The following is a 9061-nucleotide window of genomic DNA, read 5'->3' on the forward strand; positions in this document are numbered from 1 at the left end:
AATAGAATCATCACTCTTCATGGAGACACAGCTCAGTACTGGTGAGTCTGATCTTTTCTCCTGGATTTGACTAAACAACACAAACACAAATTCATGCTCAGAATGATTTGATTAGTCGTTTAAAAAAGATTCTTTTTGTGACATGGATGTCAACGACATTTTGTAAAATGTGATGAAGAAAAATGTCTAATTTGTTAGTTTTCTTAAATCTTATCTAAATATTTAACTGATCAAAACAGAAAAAGTTTCAGTGTTTTAACTAATCAACTTCACTGAATTTTGTGAATATACATTTTATTTTTGCAGCACACTTAACAGAAGCTGGAACAGAGACAAAATTTGAGTGTTTAAAGTTTATGGAATATTTAAGTTGTACCTTTTCAAACATTCCACAATTAGCAGGTGAACTGGTAACAGCTAAGTGTTTCATGATTGGCTATGTAAGAAGGATCCACCAAAGGCTCAAATTTTGGTAGCAAAGACAGGTCAAGGCTCACCACTTTGTGCTAAACTTCCTGAGAGAATTGATTCCTCATTGCAAACTTTTTTATTCTCTTTTATACATAATACTGTGACAAGATTTAGGGAATGAAGTGGAATGCCACTCTGTGTAGGGCAAGACTTTATCAAAAAACACTGTAACTTAATACAGACCACTAATACATAAAGAAATGCAACCTGAAACAGCGGAAACATGTGCTGTTGTCAGAGAAAACCATGTTTCAGTTTGTTTACAGGACAAATTGGTATTGAGATATACATGCCAAAGATGCAAACAACTTTCCTGGTTCCTCTTTAGCAATCTGAGCTACTGCAGCTTGCTTTTGCTCTTCAGATGAATCAAAGACCTGAAGTATAGGTTGGCATGCTAGGAACACCCATCAAGACATGCCATTTCACAGATGATCTGACTTACTTGTCTAGCATTTACAATTTAGCCCCTGTCGTAGTTGTTTAAAACACTAAACTTTGTAACTTTTTTCCTGATTCACACGTTAACACATTAGTTTTAAGAACTGACAGCTCTATTGCTGTACATATTCCAACCCTTGACAGGTGCCATTGTAACACGATAATCTATGTTATTCAGTTCACCAGTTAATCATTTAATGTTGTGGCTGATCTGCTGTGTGCAAATGTATTAACACAGTCAGATTTGTCAAAAAAATTTGACTGGAACAGTAGATAGAAAAATCTGTCATCCAAACTGTAAAAAACTCAAGTTATTTAATGGTTTACCTTTTCACTGAACTGATTTTTTTCTGTTTAACTCTCTGTTCTGTTCACGCCAACTGTTATCACCTGGTCCCACACATTCCCTTAATTTTGTCCTTATGTAACCCCATGCAAGAGCTTTTTGTTCTGTTTAGCAGCATGGCAGCATGATATCTTTGTGTATGTGTGATGTAAATGTATTTTTTGGGTTATTTCATGTTTAGTTAAAATTATTGTGAAACATTATTAGTATTTGTTTGGTTTTGCTTTTTTTTGTTTCCTAGTGTATGTAAACATCCACATTATGAGATTTGTGACTATGGTGTGTGAAACTGTCTATGTAATCAAGCTTTGTAGACACTGAACCATTTCAAATAGAGACTGTAATCCTTAGTAAAAGAAGAAAACTTTGCAAATTCTTCTGTGTCCTGTGTTTTTTTATCAAACACCCCACAGTGTTTACTCCACCTCACATTGATTATCCTCCTGAGCTGTTACATTAACATTCTAACTGATGCCTAGCAGCTTTCATTTGTTATATTAAAATATTTGTTATAAATAAATAAATTATTTATTTTAGATGGAGTGAATCTAAAAATATAAAACAGTTTAGAATTTGTACTGATTATGAAGCTCTGCAACTCACCGCTTTTTTAAAAGTGGGGACTTATTTTGTGAGTCCTGATTAGGGGTCTCCATCTTCTGTAAATGATCACAATCTTCACTTTACTCTCTCTGATCTTGAGGTGTAGTTTGAGGGTGATGAACCCTGTGGGTAAAAACATTCAGAATTTACACTGGTGAATGTGTAGTGTACACAGTGAGACTAATGAGACAATGAGACTGATGCCTAAACAAGACCAGTAGTTCATTAAACACACATTCAGTTTCTTACCAGATGTTGTGTACATTATAATCATATGCCTTCTGTTGCCCCCTACTGACTAATGAAACCAAAAGATTTACTAAGACATTCCAACGTTGGCCAATAATACTGGTGATATATGAAAATGGTAAGGAATACAGTATTTGCATCGTGGTGATACTTTAAGAAGACTGATCTGATATACCTATTATTACAGGTGTTTTAACCTTATCACATACAGGGGTTGGACAAAATAACTGAAACACCTGGTTTTAGACCACAATAATTTATTAGTATGGTGTAGGGCCTCCTTTTGCGGCCAATACAGCGTCAATTCGTCTTGGAAATGACATATACAAGTCCTGCACAGTGGTCAGAGGGATTTTAAGCCATTCTTCTTGCAGGATAGTGGCCAGGTCACTACGTGATGCTGGTGGAGAAAAACGTTTCCTGACTCGCTTCTCCAAAACACCCCAAAGTGGCTCAATAATATTTAGATCTGGTGACTGTGCAGGCCATGGGAGATGTTCAACTTCACTTTCATGTTCATCAAACCAATCTTTCACCAGTCTTGCTGTGTGTATTGGTGCATTGTCATCCTGATACACGGCACCGCCATTGGATGCACATGGTCCTCCAGAATGGTTCGGTAGTCCTTGGCAGTGACGCGCCCATCTAGCACAAGTATTGGGCCAAGGGAATGCCATGATATGGCAGCCCAAACCATCACTGATCCACCCCCATGCTTCACTCTGGGCATGCAACAGTCTGGGTGGTACGCTTCTTTGGGGCTTCTCCACACCGTAACTCTCCCGGATGTGGGGAAAACAGTAAAGGTGGACTCATCAGAGAACAATACATGTTTCACATTGTCCACAGCCCAAGATTTGCGCTCCTTGCACCATTGAAACCGACGTTTGGCATTGGCACGAGTGACCAAAGGTTTGGCTATAGCAGCCCGGCCATGTATATTGACCCTGTGGAGCTCCCGACGGACAGTTCTGGTGGAAACAGGAGAGTTGAGGTGCACATTTAATTCTGCCGTGATTTGGGCAGCCGTGGTTTTATATTTTTTGGATACAATCCGGGTTAGCACCCGAACATCCCTTTCAGACAGCTTCCTCTTGCGTCCACAGTTAATCCTGTTGGATGTGGTTTGTCCTTCTTGGTGGTATGCTGACATTACCCTGGATACCGTGGCTCTTGATACATCACAAAGACTTGCTGTCTTGGTCACAGATGCGCCAGCAAGACGTGCACCAACAATTTGTCCTCTTTTGAACTCTGGTATGTCACCCATAATGTTGTGTGCATTGCAATACTTTGAGCAAAACTGTGCTCTTACCCTGCTAATTGAACCTTCACACTCTGCTCTTACTGGTGCAATGTGCAATTAATGAAGATTGGCCACCAGACTGGTCCAATTTAGCCATGAAACCTCCCACACTAAAATGACAGGTGTTTCAGTTATTTTGTCCAACCCCTGTATGTACCCATGTATAAAAGAGCAGAGTTAGGATTTTCCTCTGTTTGAACTCAGACCGAACAGTTGTAGCTTAGTGGGTAGAGCTTTGGGCTATCAAGCCCTTGAGCAAGAACCTTTACCCTCTCTGCACCACGGGCTTCGTACAATGCCTGACTCTGCACTCTGAACCCAGCTTTCAAACAATCTGGGATATGCAGAAAAAGAAAAGGCATGTTTATCCCTGTTCCATCAGCTTTAGTATCAATATAAATGAGACTTTTTAATGGTTGGGATCTGAGGACACATTGTTGCAGTTTTGTACGAAGAATTTTTCTCCATTCTTGCTTGATATGAGACTTTAGCTGCTAAACAGTCATTGGTCAACATCGTCCAATTCCCCTTTTTATGCCGCACTGTATTATGCCGCACATTTTCAACAGAGGACAGATGTGGACTGCAGGCAGGTCTCTCTGCATGACCTCACTCTTCTTTAATTTTTGCTATACTGTCACATTTAAATGTTCAGATCCTCCAACTAATGTTAATATAAGATAAATACAATGTTAACACAAAACTGTTAAGACTAATGTTAACACAAGAGAGGTTGTAGGTTGTATGTCATGTATTGTACTTTAACATACACTTTAGCATGACTACCTAAACATACAGGTAGTCAGCTGACCTGAATATACAGGTAGTCAGCTGACCTGAATATACAGGTAGTCAGTCAGACAGTACCTGTCTGTATATTAATACTAATATACAGACAGACTCAGGAAATCCTTTGTTCCCAGGGCCATTAGGCTCTTTAACTCTATGCAGTGGGGGCGGGGAGGAACTGAGGAATGAATGTAACAGAATTGTGTCACATGTACAATAATCCATGTATGTGGGTGAGCACGTGTGTGTTTACATTTGTGGGCACTCATGTGCACATGCACAGACAAGCACATCCGCACCTTATGTACATAAATCTGCACTTTTTCTACTTTTTCTTACATTTCCTAAATTTGCACTGTGGTTTCACTTTATACTTTATAATTCACTTTAAATTCATTTTATAATTTACTTCATAATTTATATCTTACAACTGTGACTTATAATCTATACTAGCCTAGCAATGTTAACTAAAAATAACACCTCCATATGTACCACATGTTCCATATGTACCCTCAGGTCCTGTTGTTGTTGTGTGTTGTCCGAGTGTTGTTGTGGTTATACAGATACTTTTTTTGTATAATGTGAATCTCTGTAGTGTGTACTATTACTTACGTTTTGACTTATGTAACTTGCTACTGAGGTCTCAATTTCCTTCGGGATTAATAAAGTATCTATCTATCCATCCATCCATCCATCCATCCATCCATCCATCCATCTATCTATACTGAACCACCAGGTTATTCCATCAATTGATTTTTTTCTTTCTTGATGGCACGAGCATATTCCAAGATGACAATGCCAGGATTCATCAGGCTCAAATTGTGAAAGAGTGGTTCAGGGAGCATGACACATCATTTTCACACATGGATTGGCCACCACAGAGTCCAGACCTGAACCCCATTGAAAATCTTTGGGATGTGCTGGAGAAGGCTTTGTGCAGTGCTCCAAATCTTCCATCATCAACACAAGATCTTGGGGAAAAATTAATGCAACTCTGGACGATGCCACAGCGAATGTGTGCTGTAATCAAAGCTAAATGCGGTCCAACGAAATATTAAAGTGTGTGACCTTTTTTTTGGCCAGGCAGTGTATATCGATGTGATATTTGGAGAGGTTTCCTCTCTGGCATGTTCATGGAGATTTTAAGCATTAAGGGAAAACACTTAACTTTAGGCAAACAATGATAATGATAACATTATAAAATATTAATAATATTATAAACACATTTGGATTTGAGTTTCTATGTACAGTGAAAATAAAAACAATGGTAACATTTCACTTGGTTGCAGCATTGATTATATATTAAACATAATTTATAATTTTAAAAGAACAAATCATTCTTAAAACATAAATATAATAAAATCGTACACCTGCAGCATATGCTACATTTAAATTTTGATTTATGTTTAAACAGTATTTATATTTTATAAAGAGTGAATGTCAGTAAAGTGCTCACAAAGTTGTTTTCTCTGAGCGCTCACGCACCGTAATGTCTATAATAGAAGCGCACTCAGTTTTCAGTGCCGTTGAGTGAATGGCAGCAAACACGCACCGCTCCCTCACTCTGCTCTAATGTCTTTAATAGAAGCGCACTCAGTTTTTCAGTGCTGTTAACTTTATTATAACTCGGTAAATAACTAAAACCTGCTGCACCGCGTCTGTGCTAAAATGTCTCAAAACGTAATAAAATACCAAAAAACTTTAAACGTTCAGTTGATGAGAAGTTATAAAGTGTAAATATCTAGTAAATGTTTAATGTAAAATCGGAAGTTTGACCAGTAAGAATTCATGTAGTACAGAATCCTTCTGCTGTAGATTTACACACCGACTATAAAACACATCCACATTCTTCTTACAAAAATATATTTAAATATAAAACATCTCTCACCTTTAATCAGAACTTCACACTGATAGACTTTAATCTCACTGTTTCTGTGTGCGGCCCAACAGCTTCATGTTTATAAAGACGCAGAACAAAATGGCGCTGAGAAGAAACGTTTTTCCTGTAAATCTCCTCCCTCATGTGGTCAGAAACTGTAATGAAGGAAGAAGTTTAGTTTCTCTTTCAGTTTTGGCTTTGTGCCCGAACCTCGTGAGTTATAACGTGATTATAATGAAGTGCAAAATAACTGTGATGTGTTTGGGGTCGCTGTTGTAACTCATTGCCTCATGTTAAGCTTTTTGTAAGTAAATTTATTCTAGAATCTAGACAGTGGACAGTAACCTGGTGTAGATAAAGCACGTCACATTTAAGCTACATTAACCATTTTAGAATCCTCTCAGTACTGTTAAAGAAACAGATATATTATTATTATAATTATAATGATCAAGAAGCTTCTTTATTATTATATCGTGGATGGCTGCGTAAAGGGACTAGGAAATTGTGTAAATAAGTAAGTTTGCTACAGTCTCCTCCACACTTATTGGCACCCTTGGTGAAGATGAGTAAAAAGGGTTTTTAGAAACACATACAGTGTATCACAAAAGTGAGTACACCCCTCACATTTCTGCAGATATTTAAGTATATCTTTTCATGGGACAACACTGACAAAATGACACTTTGACACAATGAAAAGTAGTCTGTGTGCAGCTTATATAACAGTGTAAATTTATTCTTCCCTCAAAATAACTCAATATACAGCCATTAATGTCTAAACCACCGGCAACAAAAGTCAGTACACCCCTTAGTGAAAGTTCCTGAAGTGTCAATATTTTGTGTGGCCACCATTATTTCCCAGAACTGCCTTAACTCTCCTGGGCATGGAGTTTACCAGAGCTTCACAGGTTGCCACTGGAATGCTTTTCCACTCCTCCATGACGACATCACGGAGCTGGCGGATATTCGAGACTTTGCGCTTCTCCACCTTCTGCTTGAGGATGCCCCAAAGATGTTCTATTGGGTTTAGGTCTGGAGACATGCTTGGCCAGTCCATCACCTTTACCCTCAGCCTCTTCAATAAAGCAGTGGTCATCTTAGAGGTGTTTGGGGTCATTATCATGCTGGAACACTGCCCTGCGACCCAGTTTCCGGAGGGAGGGGATCATGCTCTGCTTCAGTATTTCACAGTACATATTGGAGTTTATGTGTCCCTCAATGAAATGTAACTCACCAACACCTGCTGCACTCATGCAGCCCCAGACCATGGCATTCCCACCACCATGCTTGACTGTAGGCATGACACACTTATCTTTGTACTCCTCACCTGATTGCCGCCACACATGCTTGAGACCATCTGAACCAAACAAATTAATCTTGGTCTCATCAGACCATAGGACATGGTTCCAGTAATCCATGTCCTTTGTTGACATGTCTTCAGCAAACTGTTTGCGGGCTTTCTTGTGTAGAGACTTCAGAAGAGGCTTCCTTCTGGGGTGACAGCCATGCAGACCAATTTGATGTAGTGTGCGGCGTATGGTCTGAGCACTGACAGGCTGACCCCCCACCTTTTCAATCTCTGCAGCAATGCTGACAGCACTCCTGCGCCTATCTTTCAAAGACAGCAGTTGGATGTGACGCTGAGCACGTGCACTCAGCTTCTTTGGACGACCAATGCGAGGTCTGTTCTGAGTGGACCCTGCTCTTTTAAAACGCTGGATGATCTTGGCCACTGTGCTGCAGCTCAGTTTCAGGGTGTTGGCAATCTTCTTGTAGCCTTGGCCATCTTCATGTAGCGCAACAATTCGTCTTTTAAGATCCTCAGAGAGTTATTTGCCATGAGGTGCCATGTTGGAACTTTCAGTGACCAGTATGAGCAAGTGTGAGAGCTGTACTACTAAATTGAACACACCTGCTCCCTATGCACACCTGAGACCTAGTAACACTAACAAATCACATGACATTTTGGAGGGAAAATGACAAGCAGTGCTCAATTTGGACATTTAGGGGTGTAGTCTCTTAGGGGTGTACTCACTTTTGTTGCCGGTGGTTTAGACATTAATGGCTGTATATTGAGTTATTTTGAGGGAAGAATAAATTTACACTGTTATATAAGCTGCACACAGACTACTTTTCATTGTGTCAAAGTGTCATTTTGTCAGTGTTGTCCCATGAAAAGATATACTTAAATATCTGCAGAAATGTGAGGGGTGTACTCACTTTTGTGATACACTGTATGTGTGACACACATTAAGTGCCAAAAAGTTGCCAAAAGCTCAATTTTTGTTAGATCTGGCCATAAAACAGCAGCATTTAGCAAACTTTAGGCACTTAGATTTGTGGTTAATCCTGACAAGCCTTTCAAATAATCTGTTGTCATGGGGGTGACATCTGATGGTAGTTTTAAAGAGCTCCCAGATTGTTGGTTTTTTTGCCTCTCCTACAACCCTCTGCAACACGTGTGGGGCCGAAACAAAACTGGGTCCTCACCCAGGCAGGTTTGTAACAGTTCCAGTTGATTGGATCTATTAATAATTATATGTGTATTTTTCAGGTGAGTAGTTTTGTTAAATGGTTTGTTAAATCTTTATTTAAAGTACAAAAATTACAAAAAGATATCCAGTATTTTACAGATTATTATTAATAATGATGATGATGATGATGTATTTTGTAAAATATTCAAGAATGTTCTTTCAAGCCAAAGCTCAGACCTAAACCCCATCAAACAATCTGTTGAGAGACCTGAAGTTAGCAGTTTACAGACTCACTATCCAATCTGATGAAGCTTGAGAAAATTGGATAGTTGGATAAATTGCCTGAATCAAATGCAAGCTTGTAGAAATGCATCAAAGAAAATGTAATTGCTGCCAAATTATTGTAGAAGACTTCACTTTTTAGTTACATATTCCACTTCATCCACATACTATCAACAGGGTTAAAATCAGCACCTTTATTAGGCCATTTCAAAGCTGGATTTTCC

The 9061-nt window shown here is 38.9% G+C and overlaps 1 pseudogene; it reads right to left on the bottom strand.

The window, feature by feature from the left end:
* LOC134334779 (NACHT, LRR and PYD domains-containing protein 12-like) overlaps nucleotides 1–6231 on the bottom strand; it is a 37032-nt pseudogene extending 30801 nt beyond the window's left edge.
* Nucleotides 6232–9061: the final 2830 nt, after the last annotated feature.

This window comes from Trichomycterus rosablanca, chromosome 2 (genome assembly GCF_030014385.1).
Source record: "Trichomycterus rosablanca isolate fTriRos1 chromosome 2, fTriRos1.hap1, whole genome shotgun sequence".
Classification (NCBI taxonomy): Eukaryota; Metazoa; Chordata; class Actinopteri; order Siluriformes; family Trichomycteridae; genus Trichomycterus; species Trichomycterus rosablanca.